This window comes from Salvelinus fontinalis, chromosome 30 (assembly GCF_029448725.1).
Source record: "Salvelinus fontinalis isolate EN_2023a chromosome 30, ASM2944872v1, whole genome shotgun sequence".
NCBI lineage: Eukaryota > Metazoa > Chordata > Actinopteri > Salmoniformes > Salmonidae > Salvelinus > Salvelinus fontinalis.
The window spans coordinates 42,193,537-42,206,076 of NC_074694.1; the positions used below are offsets into that span (position 1 = coordinate 42,193,537).

Consider the following 12,540-nt stretch of genomic DNA (forward strand, 5'->3'; position numbering starts at 1 on the left):
ATAAAACAGTTGAACATGAATATACATGTACATAAACAAATAAACAAACAAGGATACAACATGCCTCCTTACTTCACGATAAATAAAATATGCATAAAAGAATGAGTGCACAAGGAGAAAGGAGAAAGAGCTAGAGGAGAGAAAGAGTGTATGGGGAAAGGGGGAAAGGAAAAAACAGAAGACTGGCCATGAGCTGCTTAGTATTAGGGGGTTGAGGAATGGAAGTACTGTAGCAGGGTAAGAGAAAGATGGTGTGAGAGAGTGTAATGTCAGAGATAGAAGAGAAGAGCAGCACATAGGTTTGCCTCCTCCGGGGGCCACTGCTATTTCATACCGCCGGAAATAAAACACTTTGAATCTCAAGAAAAAGGGAGGGAGGGAGGAGAAAGAGAGTAGGCAAAGAGTGAGAGGGTGGCATGGTGGGTGGTGCTGCGGTGCTGGCAAAATGGTGCTATACTGAAAACGTAAACGAGAGGGAGAGCGAGAGCAGGCACGAGAGAGAAAGCAAGAGAGAGAGGGGGAAGAGAGAAGGAGATAGAAAGTTAGTGAGAAAGAGAGAGCATTAAGAGAGCTAGAAGTGGAGAGAGACAGAATGAGAGCATGAAATAAAGAGACAGAGACAGAATGAGCGAATGAGTGAAAGTGGATGGATTGAGCCCCTACTTTGAGTCCTTTGGTGCAGATGTCAGGCTCAGGTTGGCCCAGTATGAGACACACAGCCGCGCGTGTGTGTGTGTGTTTGTATGTGTGTGTCTATGCATGCACATATATGTGTGTGTGCGTGCGTGCATTCAAGTGCGCCCACGTGTGTGTGTGTGTCTGTGTGTATATAATGGAAAATTATTATGATTATGCAAACTCTGCTGCTGAACAGGGATACACTCCAGATATGGAGGGGGAAATGGGAAAGCAGGAAAAGGAGGGAAGGAGATTAGGAATATGAAGCAGATAACAGGGAATCGGCATGACAGTCATTCAGTCAGAAGGAAGTGATTGAAGGATAAGCCAGGAGGGGGATGGGGCAGAGAAGAGGGAGTGGGAGTGCAAGTAGGTGAGGGATCATTTACAGTGACAAAGCAAAAGGTGAGAAAGACAGAAAACGAGAGCAAAGCATAGAGAAAAAAAAGTGACCAGAAGATTTAGGAATCGAGAGATGGAGAGCGGGCAGGGGAAACATTTGGAGATTTAGAGAAAGAGAGGGGGAAAGAGAAAGGAAAGTCAGAGAGAGTGGCAGGAGAGCCTGATTTTAAAAGACTTCCTGGATCTATACGGTGCATTAATAAAAAAGCTACCCCAAATCAATGGGCTTATTCCTATGCTCTCCCTCTCTCTCTCTCTATCGCTCTCAATTCAATTCAATTCAAAGGGGCTTTATTGGCATGGAAAAAAGTGTTTAAGCAATTGCAATAAACAATAAACAAAACAACAACTAAAAACCAATAAAGCAAATTAAACAAAACAAAGACCCCAAAAAATTCTGACATTATCAGTAAACATTACACACACAAAAAGTTAAGAGAAAAACAACATTTTAAATATTATAATGTTAGCGGTTTTAAAAAATTGCATAACATTTAAAATGTTACATAAACTATGTACGGTGTTGTGACAATGCGCAAATATTAGAATGTATTTCGAATGACGGGGGAAATAAATAGGCAGGTTGAGAGCTTCAAGTTCCTTGGTGTCCACATCAACAACAAACTAGAATGGTCCAAACACACCAAGACAGTCATGAAGAGGACACAACAATACCTATTACCCCTCAGGAGGCTGAAAAGATTTGGCATGGTCCTCAGAACCTCAAAAGGTTCTACAGCTGCCACATCGAGAGCATCCTGACTGGTTGCATCACTGCCTGGTACAGCAACTGCTCGGCCTCCGACCGCAAGGCACTACAGAGGGTAGTGCGTAAGGCCCAGTACATCACTGGGGCTAAGCTTCCTGCCATCCAGGACCTCTACACATTGTCTAAGACCCCAGCCACCCCAGTCATAGACTGTTCTCTCTGCTACCGCACCAAGTCTAGGACCAAAACGCTTCTCAACAGCATTTACCCCCAAGCCAAAAGACTCCTGAACAGGTAATCAAATGGCTACCCGGACTATTTGCATTGTGTCTCCCCCCTATTACCTCAATTAGCCCGACTAATCGCACTTTGACTCTATACCGGTACCACCTGTATATAGCCTCGCTACTGTTATTTTCACTGTCATTTTACAGATTTTTTTATTTCTTTACTTATCTATTGTTTATGTAGTACTTATTTTTAACTTAAAAATTGCACTGTTGGTTAGGGCTTGTTAGTAAACATTTCACCTGTTGTATTCGGCGCACGTGACAAATAAACTTTGATTTGATTTGATATAGGTTATATTCACATTGGTGTTTCTGACCCAATGGTTGACCTTTTCTCGTGGCAGCAGGTAACACATTTTGCTATTGGGATTGCACACTGCGGTATTTCACCAATTTTTAATTTTTTTTTATTTCACCTTTATTTAACCAGGTAGGCTAGTTGAGAACAAGTTCTCATTTACAACTGCGACCTGGCCAAGATAAAGCAAAGCAGTTCGACACATACAACAACACAGAGTTATACATGGAATAAACAAACATACAGTCAATAATACAGTAGAAAAAGTCTATATACAGTGTGTGCAAATGAGGTAAGATAAGGGAGGTAAGGCAATAAATAGGCCATGGTGGCGAAGTAATTACAATATATCAATTAAACACTGGAGTGATAATGTGCAGAAGATGAATGTGCAAGTAGAGATACTGGGGTGCAAAGGAGCAAGATAAATAAAGAAATACAGTATGGGGATGAGGTAGTTGGATGGGCTATTTACAGATGGGCTATGTACAGGTGAAGTGATCTGTGAGCTGCTCTGACAGCTGGTGCTTAAAGCTAGTGAGGGAGATATGAGTCTCCAGCTTCAGTGATTCTTGCAGTTCGTTCCAGTCATTGGCAGCAGAGAACTGGAAGGAAAGGTGGCCAAAGGGGGAATTGGCTTTGGTGCTATGGGTGGGTGCTGCTATGGTGACCAGTGAGCTGAGATAAGGCGGGGCTTTACCTAGCAAAGACTTGTAGATGACCTGGAGCCAGTGGGTTTGGCGATGAGTATGAAGCGAGGACCAGCCAACGAAAGCATACAGGTCGCAGTGGTGGGTAGTATATGGGGCTTTGGTGACAAAACGGATGGCACTGTGATAGATTGCATCCAACCTAACAGATACGGGAGTTTGTCAAAATGTGATTTGTGTTCGAAATTTTTGTGGGCTTGTGTAATTTGAGTGAAATACTGATATATATATATCTATATATACTGTACCAGTCAAAAGTTTGGATACACCTACTCATTCAAGGGTTTTTCTTTATTTTCACTATTTTCTACATTGTAGAATAATCGTGAAGACATCAAAACTATGAAATAACACATATGGAATGATGTAGTAACCAAACAATTTTCAAAGTAGCCACCCTTTGCCTTGATGACAGCTTTTGCACATGCTTGGCATTCTCTCAACCAGCTTCACCTGGAAGGCTTTTCCAACAGTCTTGAAGTAGTTTGTAATTGTGTTGCTGCCCTGGTGCTCTGTGTGGTTTGTTTGTATTTGTGAACAGAGCCCCAGAACCAGTTGGCTGAGGTGTTTATCTCCTTGCAGGTTAGGGTTTTGTGATGGAAAGTTTGGGCATTACATTCCTTTAGGTGGTTCTGGAATTGAATGGCTCTTTTCTGGATTTTGATCATTAGTGGGCTGGTATAATCCTATTTCTGCTCTGCATGTATTATTAGGGGTTTTGCGTTGTACTCTGAGGATATTTTTCAGGACTCTGCGTGCAGAGTCTCAATTGGGTGTTTTCCCCATTTAGTTAATTCTTGGTAGGTGAGTGGACCCCAGACCTTACTGCCATAGACGGCAATGAGTTCTATAACTGATTGGAGTATTTTTTGCCAGATCCTAATTGGGATGTCAAATTGTATGCTCCTTTTGATGGCGTAGAAGGCCCTTCTTGCCTTTCAGATTGTTCACAGCCTTGTGGAAGTTACCTGTGGTGCTGATGTTTGCTAGTTACCTGTGGTGCTGATGTTTGCTAGTTACCTGTGGTGCTGATGTTTGCTAGTTACCTGTGGTGCTGATGTTTGCTAGTTACCTGTGGTGCTGATGTTTAGGCTGAGGTATGTGTGATTCTTTGTATGCTCTAGGGCAATGGTGTCTGGAATGAATTTATGCAAAATTGCGTCAAAAGCATTTTTGAAATCAACAAATCATGAGAAGACTTTGCTTTTGTTTTGTTTGTTTGTCAATTAGGGCGTGCAGATTGTATATGTGTTCTGTCATATGGTATTTTGGTAAGAAGCAAATTAGAAATTTGCTCAGGACATTGTTTTCACTGAGGAAATGTTAGAGTGTGCTGTTGAGGATACTGTTGACACATTCGCTGTAATTATTGGGGTCAGATTTGTCTCCACTTTTTTGGATTGGTGTGATCAGACCTTGGTTCCAAATATTGGGCTGAGGATAATATTGGAGAGTTTGAGTATAGCCACTTTGAATTTGTGGTCTGTATATTTATCATTTCATTTAGGATACCATCAACACCACAGGCCTTTTTTGGGTTGGAGGGTTGGCATTTTGTCCTGTAGTTCACTCAATGTAATTGGAAAATTCAATGGGTTCTGGTAGTCTTTAATAGCTGATTCTAAGATTTGTAAATTGTCATGTATATGTTTTTGCTCTTGGTTCGTTGTTACAGTATATGGCTGAAAAGGTTTGAGAAGTGGTTTTAATTCATACATCTCCCTTTTTCTAGCTCTTCACACTGTTGTTTGTTCAGTGTTTTCCAATTTTCCCAGAAGTGATTCTTCAATCACATTCTGACGTGCTGTTCCTTCATTTTTCTTGCTGTATTTTTGTACTGTTTTAGTGTTTCCCCGTAATAAAGGTGTATGTTCTGGTTTTCTGGGTCTTTGTTTTTGGTTGGATAGGTTTCTACATGTCTTTCTTAGGCTTTTGCACTCTTCATCAAACCATTTCTCAATGGTGCCACACCCTGATCTGGTTCACCTGTCCTTGTGATTTTTTTTTTGATTTTTTTTTGGGGGGGGGGCGGGGGGGGGTGGATCAGCTTAATATTGCGGAAAGAATGTTGCTTCCAATGTAATTGTCTGCATCATTTCCAATCCCCCATATTTTTTTGGGTAAATATATATATCCATTCACGTATGCATACATATACACATATATACATACACATACCTACATAGACATACATACTTTTTTTAAAGAGTATACCTTTATTATTATTCCCCGCAAACCCTACCACCGATCCCCCAATTGGAGTAAACTGATAACATTTCTGTTTTTACCTTCAATTTATACATCTTATACACATTTTACAGACACAGTCTACTTTATAATAGTTCTCTCTTGTTTGTTCTTAGTCCTTCCTCTATTTCTGTTGTCCATCCAGTTTGATTTCCACTTGTAACTGTGCTATTTCACAATAGCTCCGCACCTATACACATTTCACAGATCCCGTATGCCCTACATTGTTTATCTTGTTATTAGTCCCACCCTTCAGCTCCACTCAACCTTTCCCATCTATCTTCCAACATCATCCATTTCGTATTTTTATTTGCCATATATTTTTCAACTGTGCTGTGATGCTTCACAAAAGATTTGAATCTTCCTATTCTCATAGCTTCCACGGATTGTTAATTAAAAATAAACATTTTTGCTAAAATAATTATTATATTATTGATTGATTGACTATGGCTTTTCAAATCCCCCAGTATTGCTATCTGTAGCGTTAGTTCTACGCAAATGTTGCAATTCTTCAACCATTCCTGGACCTGTGACCAAAAACGAGCTACATGCGGACAATACCAAAATAAATGGTCTAATGACTCTGCCTCCTCACAGCAGAATCTACAGAGCTGGGAAGATTGTATCCCCCATATATATAACATTCTATTAGTTGCAAGAATTTTGTACAATAATTTAAATTGAAAAATTCGAAGTTTTGAATCCGGCGTTGTTTTGCGTATCAATTCATAAACCATGTGCCATGGAATGGGTACATCGAAAATCTCTTCCCAACTATTTTGCAATTTATATGGCACAGCTGTAAGTTTTTTGGTCCTTAAATGAAATTGGTATATGTTTTTATTTATCACAGTTTTCTTTAACCATTTATGTTCTTTAATATAAGGCCGACATACAAGTTCCTTACTTTTATCCCCTTCCACCTGCCTCTTCCATTTTTGTGGTAATGCCGCAATTAATTGGTTGTAATTTTGGGTAGAGCAGACATTTCCATATGTCTGTGTTAGCTGCATGTGTGACATTACTCCACCAGTCCTATTTATGATATCATTCACAAAAATTATACCTTTTTTAAACATTTCTTCGATAAATACAGTTTTTTTATCAATTACTATATTTGAATTTAACCACAAGATTTGTTGTACTATTTGTTCTGTCCTTTCAGGTGGATTAAACTGAAATTGCAACCAACTTTCTAAGGCTTGTTTAAAAAATAAAGATATTTTGGAAATTATTTCCTTTTCAAGCAACCGAAAGTGAGCAGGTGTAATCTGAATAAAGGGAAAAAGGCCCTTCTTGAACATAGGATGAGACATTCGTACCAATCTACTAGAGAACCAGTTTGGATTTAAGTATAACTTTTGTATGACTGATGCCTTTAGTGAGAGGTCTAATGCTTTAATATTTAATAATTTCTGCCCTCCGAATTCATATTCGTTATATAAATAGGCCCTTTTAATTTTATCTGGCTTGCCGTTCCAAATAAAATTGAATATTTTTTGTTCATATAATTTAAAAAGCATGTCACTAGGTGTAGGCAAAACCATAAGCAAATAGGTAAACTGTGATATGATTAAAGAGTTAATCAGGGTGATTTTCCCACAAATAGACAGGTATTTTCCTTTCCATGGTAGCAAGATCTTATCTATTTTTGCTAACTTTCTATAAAAATTTATTGGAGTGAGATCATTTCTTTCTTTTGGGATTTGTATACCGAGTATGCCACATCACCGTCAGACCATTTAATTGGTAAACTACATGGCAATGTAAAATGTGTATTTTTTAGTGATCCAATACGTAATATGGTACATTTATCATAATTTGGTTTTAATCCAGAGAGGATAGCAAATGTATCTAGATCCTCTAAGAGGCCGTGGAGAGTTTCTAGTTGTGGTTTTAAAAGAAAACATGAATCATCAGCGTACAATGACACCTTAGTTTTTAGGCCTTGGATTTCTAATCCCTTAATATTAATGTTTGATCTAATTTTAACAGCTAACATTTCGATGGCAATAATAAATAGATATGCCGATAGTGGACAACCTTGTTTTACTCCTCTAGATAGTTTAAAACTTTCTGAGATGTAGCCATTATTTACTATTTTACACCTAGGGTTACTATACATAATTTTTACCCATTTTATAAGAGATTCCCCAAAATTGAAATATTCTAGGCATTTATATATAAACTCCAGTCGTACTTTATCAAAAGCCTTTTCAAAATCAGCTATGAAAACCAGGCCTGGTGTCCCCGATATTTCATAGTGTTCCATTGTTTCCAGTACTTGCCTTATATTATCTCCAATGTATCGTCCATGTAAAAAACCTGTCTGATTAGGATGAATAATATCTGACAAAACTTTTTTTATTCTATGCGCCAAGCATTTTGCTAGGATTTTTGCATCACAACACTGAAGTGTAAGAGGTCTCCAATTTTTTAAATGGGCTGGATCTTTATATATACCACTTGGGTCCTGTTTCAGTAATAATGATATCACACCTTCTTGTTGCGTGTCTGATAATCTATCATTTATATAGGAGTGGTTAAAACAAGCTAATAATGGTCCTTTGAGTATATCAAAAAAATGTTTGTATACTTCCACTGGTATGCCATCCAGTCCTGGAGTTTTCCCATCCTTAAAGGCCCCAATTGCATCAAGTAGTTCCTCCTCTGTAATTAGGCCTTCACATGAGTCTTTCTGTACAGATGTTAATTTTACATTATTATTAGGGAAAAAATACATACAATTAGTTTCAGTTAGTGGAGATGGAGGAGCCTGAAACGAAAATATATTCTTAAAGTACTTTACTTCCTCTTTCAAAATTTCATTTGGTGAATCATGCGTGACTCCATCATTTGTAACAAGTTTTAATACGTTTTTTTTGGTAGCATTTCTATATTGACGATTGAAAAAGAATTTGGTGCATTTTTCCCCATATTCCATTCAGTTCGCTTTATTTTTGTAATATATTACACTGGATCTTTCTTGAATAAGTTCCTCCATTTCTTTTTGTTTTTCCTCTAACTTATTCTGTGCCTCTATGGTACCGTTTTTATTGTTATCTAACTGTACTGTTAGTCCTTCAATTTCCTTTGTTAATATGGACTCTTTTGATCGAAATTGCTTTTGTTTTATAGATGAGTACTGAATTGCATGGCCTCTAAAGGCACACTTAAAAGTGTCCCATACAATATGGGGATCTGCTGTACCTATGTTATGTCTAAAAAAGTCAGTTATAAATGCTTCTGTCCTAGTTCTAAACAAGTTATCATCTAGTAGGCTTTGATTAAATTTCCAATATCCTCGCCCACGTGGAAATTCTGTAAGAGTAATATATATGCCAATTATGTGATGGTCTGACCGTATTCTGTCCCTTATCAAACACTTTTTAACTTTTAGTGCCAGAGAGAATGATATAAGAAAGTAGTCAAGGCGACTAGCTTGATTAAGCCTCCGCCATGTATATCTCACTAGGTCAGGCTATTTAAGTCTCCATATATCCACTAATTCCAATACATCCATGACATTCCTGATTTCCTTAAGTGCCTGAGGGTGATAGTTTGTAGTGTGGTTTCCTTTCCGGTCCATAGAGGTATTTAAGACCGTATTAAAATCTCCCACTATAATAATAGAGTCTAGTGTTGCTTGTAGAGTTGATACATTCTTATATATATTGTCAAAGAAGCTTGGATCATCATTATTCGGACCGTATAGGTTAATAAGCCATATATGTTTATTGTCCAATAACGTATTTAAAATAATCCATCTACCTTGAGGATCTGTTTGGACAAGTTGCACATTTGGATCAAAGCTATTATTAATTAAAACCATCACCCCTTTTGAATTTCTTTGCCCATGGGAGAAATATATTTTGCCCCCCCAGTTCTTTTTCCACAAAACTTCATCTAAAACTGTCGAATGGGTTTCCTGTAAACAGTAGATATTATAATCCTTCTCTTTTAGCCAGGTAAATACTGATCATCTTTTCTTATTATCTGCTAAGCCATTACAATTGTAACTGGCTATACTTATTTCACCACTTACCATAATGAGACACACCTTTCAATTATTTTTATCAAAATATATGTTTGTAAACGTCCTATTAAAAAGTAACATAATGATTGAGTGTCTATATAGTTGTACCATGACATTTGCATCTCCACTAAGCAAACCTCCAATTGGTCCCCACTATTCCACCCGCCAAAAGCCCCCATCTCGAGTTGGGTTGTCATCCCAATGTCCGGCAGACCACCCCCGACCCCCCGCATCGCACAGCCCCGGACCGACTGGGATCCATCCTTCGAAAAGTGCACACAGCACCATCCACCGAACCGAAGCAGATCCATTGCCAAATGCATTTCCATCGCCCTCACCTCGATTTTTATTACATATTGCTGTGAATCATCCTCTATAGTCCCTAACATCTTTTACTTCTTCCTTCGCAACAGTTGTGGGATACACACATACACCCACACACATTCAGCCCTTACCCCCACACAACCATAAGCTCACCCTCTCAACAATTGCACCATCCCAGAGCCCAACTCAAGATGGGTCATGATTTACAAATGTACTTGCAGTTGCAGCTGCATGAGAAGGCCTGCAAGACCGCGCAAAAAATGAGCATAAATGTAGAGATGTATTTAGCATTGTCACATCCTAGATGATGGAGGTCAAATGTACACCTTCTTCCTGAAACACCCACAATACGGTCATCCATTTTGACCATGTTCCCAAGCATCTCCATGCAGTCCGATTGGTTTCGTGCCACCAGGGCCACAATAATATACCCCCTCTCTGAATGTCCGAGTGTGACCCCCTCCCCATGGGTTACTGCAGCTAGTGTTGCCAGCACTGCCACTGCCTGGGTGGGGGCACCCCACCGGAATCCCCACCGGCTAGGTACAAGGTCGTCAAGGTTCTCATTAGCAGCTTTGAGAATTTCCTTGTTTATTATGCTCTCCCTTTAGGGGGCTTTGGCTTTGCAGGACCAACACTGCCAAGCAGGCTCAGAATCTTGAGGGAGCAGTGCTGCTCATGGTCCCTGTCCTCATTTTGGCTACTTTATCTTTAAATGAAGCAAATTTGGCAACGATTGGGCGTTCGTACCTCTGCCCTCTCTGTCTGAGGCGGTGTACACGTTCAAGTTGGATCTTATCGATAACTTTGCGTGGAATCTGAAGCGCTGCAAAAAGGAACTCTCTAACTACAGATTCAGGAACCTCTCCTTCTTTCTCTTGGATACCTGTAAGTACCAAATTCTCTCTCATGGATCTAGTTTGTATGTCCAGTAAGCATTCTTTCAGAACATTGTTCTCCTTTTTAAATTCATTCATTTCGGTTTCAATCTTATTGACCGTCACTTTTAGCGCGTGTGTTTCCTTCTCTAATGTTGCAGCTTTTTCATCACTCATCTCTAGGCTTGCTTTCAAGTCTTTTATATCTTTACTAACTAATTCAAGTATACCCAGTTTGTCATTTATTGATTTTAACAGATCGGTTTCGACCTTTACCATTGCCGGTGTTGAGAATATTAGATCATCCGTGTCGGTTGAGGAGTCACGTTTTCGTTTTTGATTCGGTTCCCTTGTCTTATTCTCCGTCATGTTTGGGTGTTGCTTGTTTTCGTAATATTTGTCGATAAATGTCTCTAGTCTTAGGATTTGTTTTGTGTTATTATCCAGATTGAAGGTTATCACCCACCAGATTATTTAGTGCTAATATTTTAGTCTAATTTAGCAGATATTTCGAATATTATGTTTTATCTTGAGGTGCTCTACATAACTTCGTTCAGTCCGCCATTACCTTTACGTCCGCCGTCTACGTCCTACGTCTACGTAAGGGCTTTCCTTGTGATTGTCCTTGTCCTTGTGATTGTCTCCACCCCCTCCAGGTGTCACTTATTATCCCCAGTGTATTTATCCCTGTGTTTCCTGTCTCTCTGCGCCAGTTCGTCTTGTTTGCCAAGTCAACCAGCGGTTTTCCTTGCTCCTGTTTTTCCCAGTCTCTGTTTGTTTCGAGTCCTCCTGGTTTCGACCCTTCCCTGTCCTGACTCCGTACCCGCCTGCCTGACCACTCTGTTCTGACTAACAGCCTGCCTATCCCCTTGTTTTGGACTCAGATCTGGTTTCTGACCCCTGCCTGGCCTGACCTGAGACTGCCTATCGTCTGGTACTGTTTTGGACTCTGACCTGGTTTATGAACTCTCGCATGTCCCCGACCTGCTTTTGCCTACTCCCTTTGTTATAATATATGTCGGAGCTCTACCATCTTCCTCCTGTGTCTGCATTTGGGTCTCGCGTTGTGCCCTTATAAATGCTGTAATTTTTTTCCGGTTTTCTGCTAGTATTTTTTTTACATTTGATATAACAAATATACTGTTCAGACATTCAACTGCTAAGTTTACACCTTCACTATTACAATAAACATTTTGCCCAGAAGGTCATTTAGGGGGGATTGGATTTGTTTTTGGCCAATTGTTCTTTGGTAGATTTCTACACTATTTCTTTAATCTATAGCATTTCTTAATAGCATGCAGTTTGTTGGGCTTTGATGCCTCATGTTTGAGTATTGCTCTGTTCAAGTAGGCTGTAATTTTGCTGTGGTCTGAAAGTAATGTCATTCTCTCTCTATGTCTCTCTCGCTCAATTCAATTTCACGTATGTTAACATTGCCAAAGCAAGTGAAGTAGATAATAAACAAAAATTAACAGGAAAAATTACACTCACAAAAGTTCCAAAAGAATAAAGGCATTAGAAATGTCATATTATGTGCAAACAGTGAAAGTACAAAAGGGAAAATAAATAAACATAAATATGGGTTGTATTTATAATGGTGTTTGTTCTTCACTGGTTGCTATTTACTTGTGGCAACAAGAAGTCTCTCTGTCTCTCTCTCTGTCTCTCTCTATATCTCTCTATGTCTCTCTGTCTGTCTCTCTATGTCTCTCTAGCTCTCTCACAGCAAAAAGCAGTCGTTTTAGAATTCCTACCCCTTCATTTCTGGGCAAAAAATATTCCATGCCTCTCTTTCTCCCTCTCATGTATTATAGATACATCATTACAACTTGTTGACTTATGCTCTGGGGAATTGTGTTGAGGGAACGCTTTGCAGACAAAATTAATAAAACACATCATCATTAGCCATGTCAACAGCAGGCAACCCACTGATTTAGCTAATCTGGCATCCACTAGTGTGCCTGTGGG

General features: G+C 39.3%; 1 protein-coding gene across 4 annotated transcripts in view; it reads right to left on the reverse strand.

The window, feature by feature from the left end:
• Nucleotides 1-12,540, reverse strand: part of LOC129829259 (uncharacterized) — a 97,507-nt gene that overhangs the window by 41,193 nt on the left and 43,774 nt on the right. The gene's annotated exons all lie outside the window — the stretch shown is intronic.